The 18,595-nt window shown below is 45.3% G+C and overlaps 1 long non-coding RNA gene across 1 annotated transcript in view; it reads left to right on the forward strand.

The window, feature by feature from the left end:
* LOC138284508 (uncharacterized) overlaps positions 1-18,595 on the forward strand; it is a 101,033-nt gene that overhangs the window by 75,524 nt on the left and 6,914 nt on the right. The window contains exon 2 of the long non-coding RNA XR_011201407.1: positions 10,627-10,704. This is a non-coding gene — a long non-coding RNA (uncharacterized lncRNA). The remainder of the gene's footprint in view (positions 1-10,626; positions 10,705-18,595) is intronic.

Raw genomic sequence — 18,595 nt, forward strand, 5'->3', positions numbered from 1 at the left:
TTCCCTTAGGGAAAACGGGCTACATTTAAAAAAAAAAAAAAACTGCTTTATTGAAAAGCAGGTCGCTAACATGGAGGCCTGCTGACTACAGCAGGCCTCCATGTTAGCGAGTGCCTATACTCGCTATGGGGCCGCAATTTGCGACCCACCTCATGAATATTCATGATGTGGGTCATTGCGACCCCATAGCGAGTTGCAGTCGGTGTCTGAGACACCGTACTGCATAGCAATTTGCGAGTTGCAAATTGCGAGTCGGAAGGACTCGCAATTTGCAACTCGCAAATTGCTTCCTTCCTACATCTGGCCCCATGTCCTCTATGACCAACCATGTAGGAGGGCTGGGCAGATATTGCAACATGGAGGCTGTGTAGGTTTCTGAAGTTTGGATTTTTATCAATCAATCAATAAATCAATCAATCACTGCATTTGTAAAGCGTGCTACATACCCGCGAGGGTCTCAAGGCGCTGGGAAGGGGGGGTGCTACTGGTCGAAGAGCCAGGTCTTGAGGAGTCTTCTGAAGGCCAGCAGGTCCTGGGTCTGTCGTAGGATGGTGGGGAGAGTGTTCCAGGTCTTGGCGGCGAGGTAGGAGAAGGATCTGCCGCCGGCGGTGGTTTTTCGGATGCGGGGGACTGTGGCGAGGGCGAGGTTAGCTGAGCCGAGGCTTCGGGTGGGGGTGTGGAAGCTGAGTCGGTTGTTGAGGTAGGTGGGTCCAGTGTTGTGCAGTGCTTTGTGTGCGTGGATCAGGAGCTTGAAGGTGATCCTTTTATTGGCTGTACAGATGAACTTTACGAAATTTGAAGGGTTGTGGGTATTTTGGGATGGTGGTGTGATCATCCTTCTTTGGGCAGGAACTGTTGCCCTGTTTCTTTTTCCCATTTTCTAGGTATTCTCCCTCCGGATGGTGCCAGCAGGAGTCTCAGGAAAGAAAAAGTATGAGTTTTGTATGCTGAAATTTCTTTAGTGATATACCCTCACCACACCCTTAAATAGTGATTTGCATAGAGATCAATCTGGTTGTTATGCGTCAACTTTAAATATGAACACCTCTGTTCTTGTTAGACATGGAGCCCTTCATGCCTGTTATAAACTTTCTCATTTTAAAGACACCCGTGACCCTTCTCTCTATTACCCCAGTAAAATACCAGGTTGTTTCTACTGCTCATGTGATCATGGGAAATCCGTTAACCACTGGTCGTTTTTACACTCTGCGTCGGTTCCCGTAATCCACTTTACCCTCGGCCCATGGGGAAACAGAATAAAAATTGTCACTTTCAGTCCGACCAAGCATGTCAGGCTACTTGTGCTCTTCTCACTCAGCGGCTGACTTGCAAATGCCCTCTTTTACATTCAATAAAACAAGAGAAAACGCCAATGCTGACTCATCAGTTTTGCTCTTTTTCAGTGGGGCAGCACAACTAAATTAATGCTCCCACAGTTTAATTAAACAGTGTCATTGCAATTCAATCAAAAGACGATGCCAAACACACAAAAAACAACATAGAATGAGCAATGTTTCTGACAAAAAATCTAACAAATAATTGGCACTACACAAAGCTTTTCAATCACGTACAGATCATACATATACAATAACACACATTGATGAAAATTGGTATCCAGATTCTGAACAAATTTTCAATAAAGCACAGAGCTCGAAACAGCTTGTAACTCAAGAGCCCAGTCCAAAGGCACACAATTCTGAGTCATAGGTGTAGCAAACTACAGGGGTAATGTGTTTTCCAGAGGATAAATTATAATTCTCCCTCTTTGCCCAACAAACTTCACTTGTGCTCCCTGGATGCTCTTTCTTGTCGATGCGTTTCGAACCCACAAAACCTAGGGGTTCTCCTCTGGACTCAGAACTAATGGATACACTAAAAAGAAAAAGAAAAAACAATGTTTACAAATTACTTAAAATTATGCAGTGCCTCTTAACTGCTCTCTACTGACTAAACCAATCTACAATTTACCTCACCTCAGGAAAAACTGGAAAGCTAGCCAGTTCTGCACAAAACCCTATCCTGTTCTGGAAAGAGAACCACAAATGAAATGTCTTACGTGCTCCGCCATTTCTCAACTCGACCAAGGACCCAATTGCCAATCACAATTATGACTTTTAAACTAGGTCCTGCCACTGTCAAGCAATAAATAAATCCGGACAGTTTGCTACAACTTAAACTGTTAGGTCATAGATAGATAGTTACAATGTTTCAAAACCTCAACGCTTTGGAGGCCGTGCCAAAGTACTTGTGAAACATCAAAGAAACCCCCAATTCCACAACAGTTAAAAATGGAACCCCCAAGTTGACCCTGAAACTATTGTTTATCAAACACACACAGATGTTTAATTGTGAACATAAATGTAATTACACTTGGCCCCAAATGAGGGAGAAGTTCAACATTTCTTACTTCAAAATGTTTTGTAACAAGGAACCTCACTGTCGACCAGTGGCACTTCGAAGTGGACATTTTTACAATATATCTTGTGAGAGAAAAAACCTGTCTTAAACCTCATCATCTTCTCAAAAGATGTGCAGCATGTCTGAGACGCCATCATCAAATATTTACTCACCATCATCCCACATGTGATTGAACAAATAATGCAACTTCACTCCATGCCCAATGGTTCAGGAAGGCAAAGGCGTCAACGCACAGTTAAAGTAACTACGGAGAATGTGGAGTGAGGATTTTTAAGGTGCAGAACCCACCACTGTGAATTCCCGTCCTGCACTCACTCCTGTCACTCATCCACTAAGCCGCAACTCTCCTGAGTTGCTGCAGAATCTTCAGAGTTCGTAGCGGCCTCCACCATTCCACGGTCCAGGTCTCCTGGGTCCCTTCGAGGTGGTGGAGGCATCCTCCTTTGGTCCAGCTGCGTCTGACGGCTCTCACTCCGGTCGGCTACAGGTACCTTCCTCTTCGGATTTCTCAGTGTTTTCTGCATTCCACCCTTGCTTTTCCTCAGCATTATTTTCTCCTCCTCTAATGGACCTGTCAAGACCCCGCCTACCTTTCCAGCAACACAGGGGTCCTTCATAAGTGTTGATGGTGCCAGGATTCCCTCTTGCTTAACCTGTGGTTCCTCTTTTCCTCAACAGGTGTTCAAGTGTCTGCAGCAGTCAGTGCGCACCAGAGGAATCACTCCAGCTATGAAAGGGAGTTCCAGGGACTCCTTCTTACAGACCACAATACCAGTCCTTCTTTCTATTTCCACTCTTTCTCTTCTATTGACAAATAACTTTTTGTTCCTCCTAATCGCATAGGTTCTATTTCACACATCGAGCTGTTTGTACTCATCATGAATATATTCCATTCTAACTTTGGTGGGCCTCATGATTTTTCTTGTTTGCAATTAGCATGTTGTTGAGCATTCATATTAAGAGTCAAATCAGTAAAAGCTGCTGTGGTGACAAGATGGTTACCATCTAGGAATAAGGCATCCTTCAATTCCTCTTTTACTCCCTTATAGAATTCAGCTGCAGCTGCTTTGACTGTCCATAGGGTTTCAACCGAGAGTTATTGCCTGATACAAGTGAGCAAATCTTGGTTACCTTGTTGAAACATTTGTTTGCTTTGCCTTTTGCGAAACACTTTCTGAGACTGTTGAAGGAATTGGCCAGAACTGTTTAATCACAGGCTCTGGTTTCAAATATGGGGTTTGGCCCATTTTAAAACCTCTTTTGCTAAATAAAACAACATAATTGTAACTTTCAAAGTATCCATAGGAAAATGATTTGCCTTTGCTAATAAGTGTAATTGGTACAGTGCTAAAAAGCTTTGGAACAAACAAACTTTTCCTGAAAATTTATCGAGTGATGTGAAATTACTCATGACTCTATTATTCATGCCTGTCTGAGTTTGAGGACTCAAATTAGAGTCTGATCCATTTCTGATTCCTTCTATGGTGGTACGAGTTACCTTATGAGGCACAACATTAACTTCAAAAACTACTGAACGGATTTACATCAAATTAGAAAATGCTAAATCTGCAGACCAAGATTTAGCTTCCTACCAAATTTGATGCAATTCCATTTATTAGGTTTTGCAGTAACGCACCTTAAAATCTATAGAAAATGTGAGGGGTTTTTGCATTTTGGAATTCCCCTTTTTTCTTGTCACCCTCTTGATGGATCACCTCGAAACTTTCCATGCACAAACTCGTCAAAACATAGCAACTTTTTGGAAAGTTTTCTGGAGATTCATCAAACGGTGCTGAAGTTTTTAGCAACACAAAAAAAAAAATTCCTCTGGAACAGCTGACCTAACTATAACAACCTAGTGGCAACTGCCACTAGGCAATATATATGTGTGTGTGTGTGTGTGCTACACAGTGTCAGTCGCCACTGTGCAGTTATAGTTAGGACCAATTTACCATAGGAAATGTATTTTTTGGTTTGCTAATAACTTTTGCCCCATTTGACAGAGCTTCACAAAACGTTCCACAAATAAATTTAACGCGGGTTCCCCATGCAGTTCTCCACAGGATAATTGAACAGCAATTCTGCATCACACAACCGAGGTTGTGTGGTGGATGGATGTGTATGCGTGTTTGCGGCATGTAGGTGTTGTGTTGTGGTATAATGGCAATGGATAATGGTGTATGTGGTGTGTTGTGTCTTGTGTGATGCAGAGGGACGCATATGTGTAGGGTAGAGTGTGTGTGTGTACTTACATCTTTTACACGGCCACTGGCATTGTCCAATGTCAATTGGGTCTAGCGATGTCCTCCCTCCATCAGCAAACTGCCACCAGTACCCTGCTTGTCCTACTGTAACATCTAAATACAGCCGTCGGGAACATGCCTGCCTGACTGCTGGGAAGAATCACACCAAATTTGGCAGAAAGCTAGATAGTTACCCAGAAACGTGCTTTTTGTGATTTGGTGTAAATCCATTCAGTAGGTTTTAAGAAGTTCAGGGTCAAAATCTATTATATATACCAACACAGTAGTAAATTGGGACCAACAGACCTAAAGATAAGATCTGAATGGCTGCTGTTAACATCAACATAGATTTTGCTAAAGCCATTTAGCACTCGGGGACTCATTCCCCTGTCCTGAAATAAAAATATAAAACAGGATCAGCAGTAGCTCCTCTTTTGTTAGGGTTAACTCCATGTTGCACCCCGTGGATTCTTTGAAATGTGGTTAATGCCATAAAAGACCAAACTTCTTCTTCTAACCCCCATGTGATCCAATTGATGTTTTGCAATGGTGTAGGTCAGGTCCTTGTTCCTTATTGCTCTAAGGTGTTGTAAAATCCTTACATTTAGTTTGTTAGTGGCAGTCCCAACATACTATTTACAGCATTGACATGTAATCCTTTCTGTAATATTCCTCTAGACTCCAAAAGTCAGGTACCGCTTTTTGGTGATTTATTTTCACAGCCTTTACATAGGTTGCTCTTCCAGAAGCCACAGCTTCCATTGCTGAGCCAATTCTGATACCTCACAGCAATGTCTGGTGTCATATGACTAGTTGTTAAGATGACACCCAATTATGTTGGTTTCTTATACATTATACTGGGATGCAAATAAACTTCTCCTTTAAGGTGCTTGTCACTTCTCAATAATAAATTCTAATATTTATTCAGGATCCCATTTACCCCATGATTGTTCATCATATAATCCTAAATAAATCTGCAGCTTCCATCATCTCTTCTAGTTTCCTGCAGTTCTTTATTCATTGTGGATAGGGGCAAAGCTTCCCTGCTCCTCAACGGAGCCCTAGTTTGTGCATCCTCCAATACCGAGATGGATTTATATTTATGCAATTAAGGTTAAGACTTTTAAGAACATTACACACTAATTGACTGTGAAGTAAATCATGTGATGTAAAATACTGAAATCCTGCCCTCTATCTATATACCCCTGATGTGCCTACCTGAGTACTAATGAATAGCAATATAAAAACTGCTGCCATGATGATCTACCCGCCATATTTAGATGTTTGCAGTCCCGTAGACTTTAACCCACCCGAGTCCAACCAACGCCGCAAAGGAATCCCAACTGCCACCATGGCACCATGGGAAAGAGTGGCTGACAGCAGGTCTTCAGCCACATTTACTGCTGAGCAGATTTTGATGTGCGATACCACCAAGCAAAAAGTGGTGATCCAACCTACACCTCTTACTTGGGGAATTGAGGAGTAAAGGTGGTGAAAACTCACCTTTTCTCCAGATTCAACTTCTGTTCCCAGCTGGACACGACTGGACAGGATTCTCCATTGCTGCTGCTGTGGAACCACAGTGAAAACACGACATCCCCTCTCCCCACCCTCCATTGCTGGACATGAAGGTAGGCAACCCTCATTGGCTGTATGTGTTGGAGGGGGCCATAACACATAGGCATGGGACTACTGCAGATATGCACATGTCACAGTAATTTGCATGCATACGTCGGGGACACAGGTGGACCAGACTCGAATGGGGACACACTGGTACACAACACATATCGAACACATATTATCATCATTATGACATCAGTATTTATTGCCAAATGAATGCTGGCACCACAGTGACAGTACATTCACACTTGTCAACTGTGCCGCTGTGTGCACATTGAAATGGAACATGTACCTGCCATGTTGTGCTTGATTTGTGTGAGTGAGTCCGTACGTGTGTATGTCTGTGCGATGCTATTGGCTGGGTAAGGTGGAGGGAAGTGTAGTGGGCGATGTGCTTGTGTCAGTATGTATGTCACTTGCATATGGCGTGGATGTTGTGTTGTGTTGCTGCATGCAGAACTCAGGTACATGTTGTTTTGTGGCAGTCGCGATGTGTGTAGTTGTGCTCGTGTGTGCCTGTGTTTGTGTAAATGAGTGTGTTGTTTGTTGTGGTTGTGTAGTGTGTGGGTGCAGTCTCAGTAGTGTGTGTGTAGGTTGTGTGATGGATGGGTGTGTATGTGTGTTTGCGGCATATAGGTGTTGTGTTGTGGTATAATGGAAATGGATAATGGTGTATGTGGTGTGTTGTGTCTTGTGTGATGTAGAGGGACGCATATGATTGCTGAAGGAGTGCCCTGGAACTCCTTGTTTGGAGTGGTACCTTCTTCAAAATACCTCCCAGTCTCATCCTAATGTCGTTCCATTAAATCTCTCAGTCTATGAGTCACTCTCCAAAGAACTTCCTTTTTTTTGTAAGCAAATAGAAAGCTTCTTATAAAGTTCCAATCGATTCCTTTGGGATTGTTGTTTCAATATTTTCCATTGATCCAGAAGTTACAGTTGAATTATGGTAGGGTTTTGGAGAGAACTAGTACCATTCCACTAATATTTTGTGTCTTTTTTTGCAGAATGCTTCTTGCAGATACAGCTGATCAGGCCTGAGCAGTTGTACACGTCTCCACTTTTAGGTTGAATGCCATTTCTGCTGTCATTTTTTAAGAAGCAACACTGACTCTCACTCTCAACCTGTGATGGTTGGACCGTATGCTTTTCAGAAAACTAGGGAGGAGGAGTTTGAGTTATTTAAATGCACCCCCTCCCGAAATGTTTACCAAATTATTGCTCCTTGCTTTCACCTGATCAGTGTTCATCACATGCTTATTTCCTGATGAGCCTGACGAGGGGTGATCATTCCCAGAACTCATCATGTGAGTAGATGTGTCTGCTGTGGTTTCTCCTAAGACCCTACTGGTTCTAGGTGAGGGTTAGTCCTTGTGCTTCACATTATCTTCTGCTTAAAGGCGTATTAGCATGTTGTCTTGTGGAAGGCCGTCCTTCCCTAGTCAGGTTCATCTTCCAGGGAAAAGTAACTTAAAATGGCTGATCCTGTGGAATATAAATGAGCTTCAAGGATATCTGAGTTTGCGCGATATGGTTGATTTGTAGGGAAGGTTAAAGCTTGATTACTCTCTGGCTACAAAGAAGTATTCGTAGCTGATCCTTGGTCCTATAATAACTTGCTTATCACGCCTAAGTGTTTCTATCGCCAAAACTGCTTGCAGTTTCCTAATTCTCTGTCACTAGTTGAGATTGGGTCTCTGTGCCTTTTCTGAAAGTCCTTTGATTTACTTAATGTAATTTGGTTCATACTCACCCTGTTAAGCTTTCTCCTGGTGGAAGTTCTTTGGAAGGGATCTTTAATATGAGAGCTGTAATTGTGAGTGACCTTGAGTTGTGTCTCTAGTCCTTACTTGATTCTAGGTTTTGCCAGACATTTGTTATTTGCTGCAGTCTTTACTGAGTCTAGGTACTTGTGCTTTGGTGGGGGATTGCCAGATGACAGTGTGGGGAGAGGGGGCTTTTTAGGGATTACCCTGTGCTACCTTTGGAGACATACCATCTCCAATTATGGTTAGTGTAATAGTTATCCCAAGTGAAAAAAGAAACACAGACGGTTCACTTGCTGTACACACATGTACTATGAACAGGCATACCTGTGTGCTTTTTCCCTACTTTCTGTTCTTCCGCTCGCTGAATGCCAGTCAAATTACTGGTTCGTAGTATGATCAGTTCAGCAAGAGTGATCCTATCTGAGTTGCCTCTTCCAGTCTCAGCATTTAAGTTCTGTCCACCAGCGTGGACAATCTCCAGGCCACCTATGCCATTTACGCTGGTGCAATTCTGTTATTTGACAAAGGTAGGGGATAATCTTAAATTTTTCCCTAGCTAGTGTACAGTAAGCAGCAAATGCTTCAGGGCATCTGTGATTATAATAGTCTTGAAGAAAGTGCCTGCCAGACCCTGCTAGGGAAACCCCAGGGGTCGTTTTTCTCTGTCCCTGGGCCTTTGCTACTATGGCTCTGCATACAGGGCCAAGTACAACACTTTCAGCACTTTACTCACATGCTTCTCAGAGAGGGTCAGCAGTAATCACCACTCTCAGCACAATAAGATCAATGTCCAGTTCAGGTCTTCTCCTTATAAAAGCCAAGTCCATTATTACCCAGAAAGCAGAAATACTACACACTACAATCATGTGGGAGTACCTGATTCACAAGTGTGAGTCTTAAGTGTCCACTTCCTCTAGGCGACATACCCGTCCCCCATCTCAGTCTTTAGGGTCCATGGGGCAGCATCTAATAAGGTGCAGCTCACTTTATAATGCACACACAGTCTCTAGAGCACAGGCGCACCTTTCCTCTATTGGAGCAGCACAGGGCCATATTATATCATTCCACAATAGTGGTTTAACTGGTGATTCTTCCGGCAGCGGCCCTTTTCTGGGGTTCAATGCGGGCAGGCTCGAATGCTTCAGCAGGCCTGGTTCTGATACTCCGGTAAGTCTTGCAGGAGCAGTCACGCTGGAGCTTCCCCAGGTGGAGACAGCTGGCAGTCTTTCTCCTGCTGCCTCCCACGGTTCTTTTGGATCTCTCTGCAATATTTGACACTGTCTCAAACCCCAGTCTTATCAGGTGCCTGCACAAGATTGTCATCCAAGGCCCTGCTCTCTGCTGGACCTGCTCCTTCTTAGCGGATAGAACACAAGCTGTCAGCCTGGCACCTTCCTCCTTGGAAGTCCACAAACTCATCTGCAGAGTGCCTCAAGGCTCATCGCTCAGACCCCACCCTCTTCAGTGCCCACCATGATCCCTCAGACTAATGTAATCCGCGCACAGGACGTCAACACTAACTGTGGAATGACAATGGGCCAGCCTGTGGAGTTACAGCATACTTTGTGCCTCATCTCGTCCCAGCTTAGAGCACGGCATTCTGCTTTTGTCCAAGGGCTGTGCCACAACACCAGGAGATAAGCACCAGGGTGCAGGAGGCTTGCCCTCTGATATATCGTAGAGGATTAAAGGCACAGAGTTCAGTGTTCCCTCAGTATTAGCAATTTTTAAGCAATAATAAAAATGTCAATTTAACTCTGGTGATTAATGTATCTATTGGAGAGATCTACGTTATGCCTACTTCCAGTTTTGACTCATCATAAATTAGCGCAGAGGGATAATGTGCCTCTTGCAAAACACAGCGTGTAACATGCTGTTGTCACAGAGGTCCTTTTGTTACTTGTCAGTTTATAAGCTACAGTCTTAATATAGCACAGTGAGATTGAACCAGAGTCAAAGAGCAGCATGGAAAATACAAGGCATGAGTTTAGAACCTCAATGATTTTCCCCAATCTTTCATTATTCTACGGTTGCTAAGTAGGATTTTCTTGGATAATATTAACCCCTTTGGTGCTCATGACGGAACGGTTCCATCATGAGCACCAGTAGGCATGTAATGAGGATGGAACCATTCCGTCCTCGCACTCGTCCAAGGGGGAAGCACTAGCGCTCCCCCTGTGGGAAGCCCACTTTAACCCCTACACAGGGGATGGCAGCAGAAGCGCTTCCACCCTACCCCACCCCAGTCGGCGATCTGATGACTTTGGTGTGCTCGCGGCACGCCAATGTCAACAGATGCAGCTGGGGATGCGCTGAAAGCCATTTGCTTCCAGTGCGTCCAGGGAGAGGATGCTTTGATAAGCCTTCTCCTGGGGGGGTTAGGTTATACAGACACAGGGGGACTTTCCCCTGCGCCTGTAAACAGTGGCCCTGAGCGTGGACTGACGTTTGGCTGTCGATGTGTGTGGCTGGCATTGAATGGTGATTGGCAGACTTCATATTGTTTTATATTGTTAACTGTTTTATTTCTTGTCATCATTTGTGATCATAATGTTTTATTTCTCCTTTTTTTCTAGTGCAAACCTTTTGTTTTCTTTTGATGCAACTCTTGCCTGCTGTTTAAGCACTGGTTGATCTGCAGGTGCATGTGTTTGGTAAGAAAAATATTTTTATACTGTTTACTCCAAATGAGTATCGTTGCACTGCATGAAAGCATTTTTTTAAATGCTGTAATAATAGCAGCATATTTAGCTTCTGTTTGATTGTGTGTGAAATTATCTTTGGGTTTGTGTCCAAGGTCTATTGTGTTGTACTTTGTGTAATTTTCTTTAGTTTTTCCTTTTTAGTGGGATATCCTTGGTGCTTGCTGTGTCTGTGCATGGTAGGTGGTGATGAGTCTAGCTGTCTTCGGCAAGAGAGTGGTGTTGTTTTTGAGGATATAGGTCTTTGTGATTAAGCCACACTTTGTTTATTACTTATTTTACACAGTGTTGGTTGATGTTGACTTATTCGTCCAGTCACATGAAGTAAGCCGCAAGTTTGTGGAGCTCCGGGACCTGGGACCGCTCTACCGCGTCCTAGACCCATCCTGAATCGGATTTAGCAGAGAAATTGTTGCCAATCCCTCCAGGACCTCGTAAAAACTGGCGGAAGTCGATGAAATTTAAAATAAGACTTGAAAATTATTACTTTGATCTCGGCTCGCGGAACACCCAAGATGGCGGCCGCCACCAGAGAGTGAGAATCAGCAACGACGCCTTAGGCCAGCAAGCCTCGAGAACAGTGGGGTCCATCGAGGGTGCGAACTAGACGGGGAGGAAGGCAATGGAGCTTCCAGGAGGGGACACCAGAGCCTCGGGACACATATCTAACTCCGTGCGGGCTCGCGCACCTTGGAGGACAGTGGAAGCCGAGAGCGGCCACAGAGGAGGGCAGGCCGGAGAGACATTCAGCGCAGATCGCGAATTGCTGATTCTGCCGGCAGCATGGAGTGCTGCTACCTTGCGAAACCTGACAACAGAGGAAAGCACATTAGGCATAACGGACGATGATCATTTCAATTGACGAGGCCAGTGGATGAGAGACGCACCGGTAAGGTTGGGGGTAAAAATAAATTAGCGTAACAAGGAAAGCACCAACCATTGAGCTCACGCCAAACGCACAACACCTATACTTCCACTACACAAAGGAAAATAATAATAAAAAAAGACTTAAGTGTGAGAGATTAGCGAGTCTACTAATCGGACTAGCAACTACGATGTATACATTGCACATGAGACGCAACTCGGAGTTCCAGGAGTAATGAATCAGACTAAATCCGAAGGGCAAACAAATTCCCAGCAACGCAGCAGTGAGAACAACTAAACACAAGTAAACACTAACTCATCCCAACAAAATTAAACCATCTGCTAAACCAGACCCACAACATGGGAGTGAACATTGGGAAAATAAGCGTAGCCCTATAATGGGGAAGACCCTCAAAAAGAGAGAAAGCGACTTGGGAGGACTCCCACGTCCCAGCCCGTGCGAAGGGAGCACCGACCTGGCAACACGTACCACACGGGAAGTGGAGAACACAGAACCGACTCTTCAAGATGTCCTCCAGGCCATAGCAGCATCGCGAACGGCTTTGGAGGTCAAGATTGACACATTAAGCATGGACTTGGGCCTCTTACAAGATGACCATAAGCGATTGGCAGAAAGAGTCAGCACAACAGAGCGAGACCTGGCAGAAGCAATCCCCAACCTCATGCTAGCAAACACCAAGCTGAATTCAATGGACAACAGGATCAAAGCGCTAGTGAGTAGAGCGGAGGACGAGGAAAATAGGGCAAGGCGCAATAATATCAGAATTATTGGAATCCTGGAAAAAAGCGAAGGCCCTGATATGATGGAGTTCATGGAGACCTGGATTAGGTCGGATGTGGCCCCGGAAGGACTGTCCACATTTTTTGCCCTGGAAAGAGCGCATAGAATACCCAGCAGAATGCCCCTCCGGGAGCTCCCCCGAGACCAGTAATAGTGAGACTCCTCTACTTCCGGGACAGAGATCACATACTGCTGCAAGCGCAACAACAGGGTACGCTGACGATTGGGAATAGTAAAGTATCCATCTTCCCAGATTTCTCCCGAGAGGTACAGAGACGACGAGCAGGCTATAATTCTGTGAAGCACAAACTCCACGACCTGGAGATTCCTTACTCAATGCTATTCCCGGCTAGGCTCCGGGTGGTAACTCCGACGGGCACAATGTTCTTCTTCACGCCGGAAGATGCCTGGTCTTGGCTGGAATCTCAAACAACACCGGAACTGACCAATAACGCGCAACAGGACAAGAAACGTAGGCGCACTAGATCGAGAAGGCGACAAGTAACACAAAGAAGCGACCACCTAATCCAGATGAAGTACGAAAAGAAAGAAGACGAGTGGTAGAAGCAGTGGCAATGCTAGATGGAAGAGCTAGGGGATCGAACATCACTTCACCCTCAAGCTCACAGAAAGGAGACAACCACTCAGACTCTGACAATGGGACTGAAATCTCCAGTCAATCGAGTATTATCTTGCCTATGATCACCCCTGGCACATCGGATGAAATCACCTAACTAAGATCCTTTGACACAGACTACCCACAATTACGCTACATAGGACTATCTAGCAGAACCTCACTAAGATGAGAGAATTAGACAGATGAAACGTATTTTATCTCTAGCCTCCAGGTCACTAACCTACATGGAAAACTTTCCTCGTACATTACCCGCTACAATAGAGGATGACCGGTCGAGCGGACCCAGAGGAGCCCGGAGTTTCCGGCCAAAGAGAATTGAGCATGCCACCCCCACAATTGCTGTGGACAACATAGGCGAAACTATGATCGTGATTGAAACACTGTTATTGTTTGAAAGTTTGGGCAAAGACGTTCTAATCCTTGCCCTGGGGAAGGGGAGTTGGGAATCACGTTATTCAGTTATATTACTAAATATGCCGAGATGCCTAGGTACGATGTGGATTCTTAAACTTAGGGGGGACTGTTATATGTCTGATGGGTAGCGCACTGAATTTGAAATTTCTTACATGGAATGTTAGGGGCATGCGCTCTATGGCCAAGCGCCACAAAGTGTTCTCCTTCATATCACGGCAGGAAATTCACATGGCAATGCTACAGGAGACACACCTAGATGTTAAAGAGGGCTGAGCTCTTCAAAAGCGCTGGTGAGGTTGAGTCTTCTGTACCACCTACTCGGGCCTTTGCTAGAGGGACATTGATTTGGATTAAGGCTGGGGTACCCTACCAACATATATCAGCTGTCACTGATCCATTGGGCTATTACACTGTGATTTCAGGAAAATTAGATGACAATGAGATAACACTGGGAAATATATATGGCCACAATTTCGACCGAGGAACATACCTGCCATCCCTGTCCACAACGCTGGCAAGAAACCTAATGGGACCAGTTGTCTTGGGTGGAGATTTTAACTGCATTGCAGATGTAACTCTGGACAGATCCCACCCTCCTCTGCCTTCTTTCCCAGCCATTAGAACGGCCCACTCTTTCCGGACATGGCAACAAAATTGGGGATTGGTAGACACTTGGCGCATCCAACATGCAACAGCCCGAAACTATTCATATCATTCTCCCATGCATGACTTACTCGTCAGATTAGACACTTTTCTCTCCTTGCCGGAGATACATATACTGACACATAAGAGCGAATATCTTGCTCGCACACTCTCAGATCATAATCCCCTTCTCCTCACCCTGAATTGGACCTGAGCAGAAACGCCAATACCAACTTGGCGACTCCAACCTTCTATGCTGGAGGATGAGGCGTTTAAACATAACATAGGACTGGCAATAGACACTTACTTTGAAACCAATGAGGGGTCAACTACTTCCACATTAGTAGAATGGGACGCGTTCAAGGCGGTCATAAGAGGGAGGTGTATCTTTGCGGCAGCGGGCCAGAGGTGTGCACTGCAACGAGACATAGAGACAGCTGAAAGCAAACAGAGAGAACTAGAGCGACAATACCCCAAAACACCAGACTTGCGAACACTGCTAGCATCAGCGCGTGAAGACACTATATCGGCAACTAACAGGCTCTGTTGCTTCAATTATAAAGCTTTTTTAGCACAAATGCACGCAGAGGGAGACCGGGTGAGTTAATTACTGGCATGGTTGGCACACCCAACAAAGAGGTGCTCGACGATATTCGAAATTGTAAAACCCGGAAACATTAGGGTCAACTCCCAATCAGCTATTAACGACAAATTTCGGAAATATTACGCAGACCTCTACACTAGTAAGACACCCCCCCCCACTGAGGGAATAAAAGCATTCCTGCAGTGTTTACCACTCCCCACGATGTTGGACCTAGATGCAGCTGAACTGGGAGCGCCGATTGAGTTGACGGAAGTGAAAGAAGCCATCACTTTTATGGCACGTAATAAAACACCTGGCCCAGATGGGTTCCCCCTAGAATTTTGTTTGACTTATCAGTCAAGACTGGGACCTAGATTGGTGGCAAAGTTCGAAGTGGCAATTGCGAACCGGACATTGCCGGCATCCGCCCGAGAGGCCTTGATAATACCACTCTTAAAACCAGGGAGGGCACCGACGGATGTGGCTTCATACCGCCTGTTGTCGATGCTCGCAACAGACTACAAGGTATTGAGTAAAATACTAGTGACCCGACTCATGCGTCACATGCCACATTTAATACACTCGGACCAGGCTGGATTTATACCAGGATACCAAACAGCGCAGAATATACAGCACCTCATAGCCTTAATGCAAGATGATGGATATGATAAAAGTAGAGCACCAGTCTTTGCTATTGATTTTGAAAAAGCATTCGACAGTTCGGAGTGGCGATATCTGTACGAGGTCCTCTGCAGGTTTGGGCTGGGAAACCGGTTTATAGCCTGGACTAAATTACTATACACTGACGGCTAGAGTTAGAACGGGCACCACCATCTCTGATAGCTACAGGGTGGAGAGGGGCACTAGTCAGGGCTGCCCCCTTTCCCCTCTGCTATTTGCAATAGCAATCGAACCATTAGCTTGCCTAGCCCGGGGGGGCGGTAGATATAGAGGTATCACTACGATGGATCAGACCCATCATATAGCATTATACGCAGATGACCTCCTGCTTTTCTTGGAAGATACGGGGAGCGATCTGCGGAGCGCTCAGATATTAGTAAAGGAATTTGGCCATTTATCTGGATTAAGATTTAATTGGCAGAAATCCAGTCTTTTCCCGCTAGAGGAGAGGAGGACTCCTCCCCCGACTATAGGAGAACAACAATGGGAGCCCCGATGCTTAAAATACCTGGGAGTCCACGTATACCACGACTGCCAAAATCTATTTGACGGAAATATCCAATGGCGCTGAGGGGTATTAAGGGCTCAATGGAGTTTTGGGCAACACTGCTCGTCTCGGTCGCGGGCAGAATAGCACTCCTGAAGATGGTAACCTTACCCAGACTATTATATTTCTTTGTGACACTGCCTGTATGGCTCCCACAGAGTTTCTTTAAAGACTTGGACTCACTGATAACGGGATTTATCTGGGGGACGGGCAGGAGGAGACTAGCACTGACAGTAATGAAACGGCCTACTGAAGAGGGAGGACTGGCAGTGCCAGATTTCGAAGTATATTACTTAGCAGCTCAACTGCAATGGCTGGCCAGATGGATGACAGACCGTGTGACGGCCAGTCACGACATATTACCATTTACCCCCGAACTACCAGCACTGAGCAGTGTTATTTTAGGCCTTGGCCCCCCTGCGCTTCCTAGATCCCAGGCTCTATAAGAAATCCATAAATGCTGGAAACTATACTTTCGTAGGACGAAGTGCCCCCGGCCTTATGCCCCAGAGATCCCAATGCGATGCCTGTTGACACTGTCACATAAGGGCAACTGGAGTGAAATAAAAAATTGGGAGAGAATAGGAGCCACCACACTGGGCACCCTGTATGAGGCAAACGCCCTATTACCCTTAAGAGACTTTCGAAGCCGGTATCAGATCCCATGGGGGAATTTCCTGCTCCACAGAGCAAACACAATTAACAAGCACTGACACGTCAATAGATCTGAGCCACTTATATCTGACAAATGGGAAACAGATCTGGGGGTCCCCATAGAGGACAGGGACTGGGAGGAAATATTGACCTGAATCCCGAGGGCCTCCAGGAATGCAAGATTCAAATTGATTAATACATATGTCTTACACAGAGCATTAAGAGGCACTTTGGGCCCTGGGAACTGGATGCCCCAGATGCCAAGAAGAGGGTGCGGAATTTATACATATGTTTTGGAATTGCCCAAACATAAAGGTATATTGGCGAGAGATAACACAACTTTTATCTGAGATTGTTGACCTGGAAGTGCCGGATAGCCCCAAACACTGCCTTCTGGGGGGATACAGACATCAACCCAAGCATAAGTATACTAATCAGTTCCAAGATCTAGCCCTAGTATTGGCCAAAAGGGAGATTGCAGTGATGTGGAAAGCAAATGCAGGACCACAAATACAAATATGGAAAAGGGAAGTTCTTAAATGGGCTAAGGCCGAGGAGACGATTAGACACAGGGAGGCATGGAGAGGACAGGGACCCATGGAGAGAGCCAGAGCTTGGAGCACCCTGGTGAACGAATGGTTACAACAGAGAAGACCTGAACAGCTGTAAGACCACTAACATGGTAGAGCAACACCCCTATAACACACATTTTACGAGACAGCAATCATGCACCCAGAAAGAGACTTATTTCTCTTACACAAGAATGTAATACTTGACTTATCACCACAGAGGAAACTACAAGTAATTAGACATTCATTGATAATCTGCATCCACCAGGCACCCGAGCGTCAATAGGGAAAGAAAGAGGGGAGGGGGGAGGGAGGTTTAATCCTTTTGGGGAGGGAAACACAGGACAGAAGAAGGTGAAAGGTTTTTATAACAATATTCATTACTGGCTCCACCTCACTTGAAAATTCATGCATGATAAAAATCTCAGGACAATTATGACTATCAATCCGTACGGATCTCGAGACATTCAATGAATCAATATTATGCCTTCACCAGCTGTAATTTCTCATTATTGACGTTAAACACACTCCCCAGGAGGAAATGTTTGAGTATTCTACTCTGTATTGTTTATCAAAAACTAATAAAAAGATTTTTTTTTTAAAATGCAAGCTCCGTCATCGCACCCCAACTCTGAAAGGTCTACAAATGGATACCCACTGAAACCAGAACAGTCACCCAAGCTCTCGTAAGCAGCAAACTGGACTACAGCAATGCCCTCTACACAGGAACCACGGCCAAACTCCAGAAGAGGCTGCAACGCATCCAGAACGCCTCTGCACGCCTCATCCTGGACATCCCCCGCCACTGCCACATCACGGACCACCTGAAAAACCTGCAATGGCTCCCAGTCAACAAGAGAATCATCTTCAAACTCCTCACCCACACTCACAAAGCACTGCACAACACCATACCAGAATACCTCAACAGACGACTCTCCTTCTACACCCCGACCCGGCATCTCCGCTCCGCCGACCTCACCCTCTCAAACGTCCCTCGCGTCCGCAGAACTACAACCGGCGGTAAATCATTCTCGCACCGCCCCTCCAAAACGTGGAACACTCTTCCCCCCTACCTGCCCCAGACCAAAGACCTCTTTACCTTCAGGAAACTTCTCAAGACCTGGCTGTTCGAGCAGTAGCAGCACCTCTCCCTCCCTTCCCCCCCTCCCAGAGCCTTGAGACCCTCACGGGTGAGTAGTGCACTTTACAAATTCCGGATTGATTCACTGATTGATTGAATAATGTTTAATTCACAGTCTGATCATTTCAGAAAACATCTTCAATATTAATTATCCACAACAAATTTGTTATTTATCTTACACATTTATCAACCACTGACAAAGCCAATAGTGCTGGCGGATTCTTGGTGTATGTCAGCTATCGTAATATATCTAGGTGCGATAACACAAAGCTCAGAGAGGCAATAGAATATCGGATGGGTGGCACACTA

Source organism: Pleurodeles waltl, chromosome 3_1 (assembly GCF_031143425.1).
Source record: "Pleurodeles waltl isolate 20211129_DDA chromosome 3_1, aPleWal1.hap1.20221129, whole genome shotgun sequence".
NCBI lineage: Eukaryota > Metazoa > Chordata > Amphibia > Caudata > Salamandridae > Pleurodeles > Pleurodeles waltl.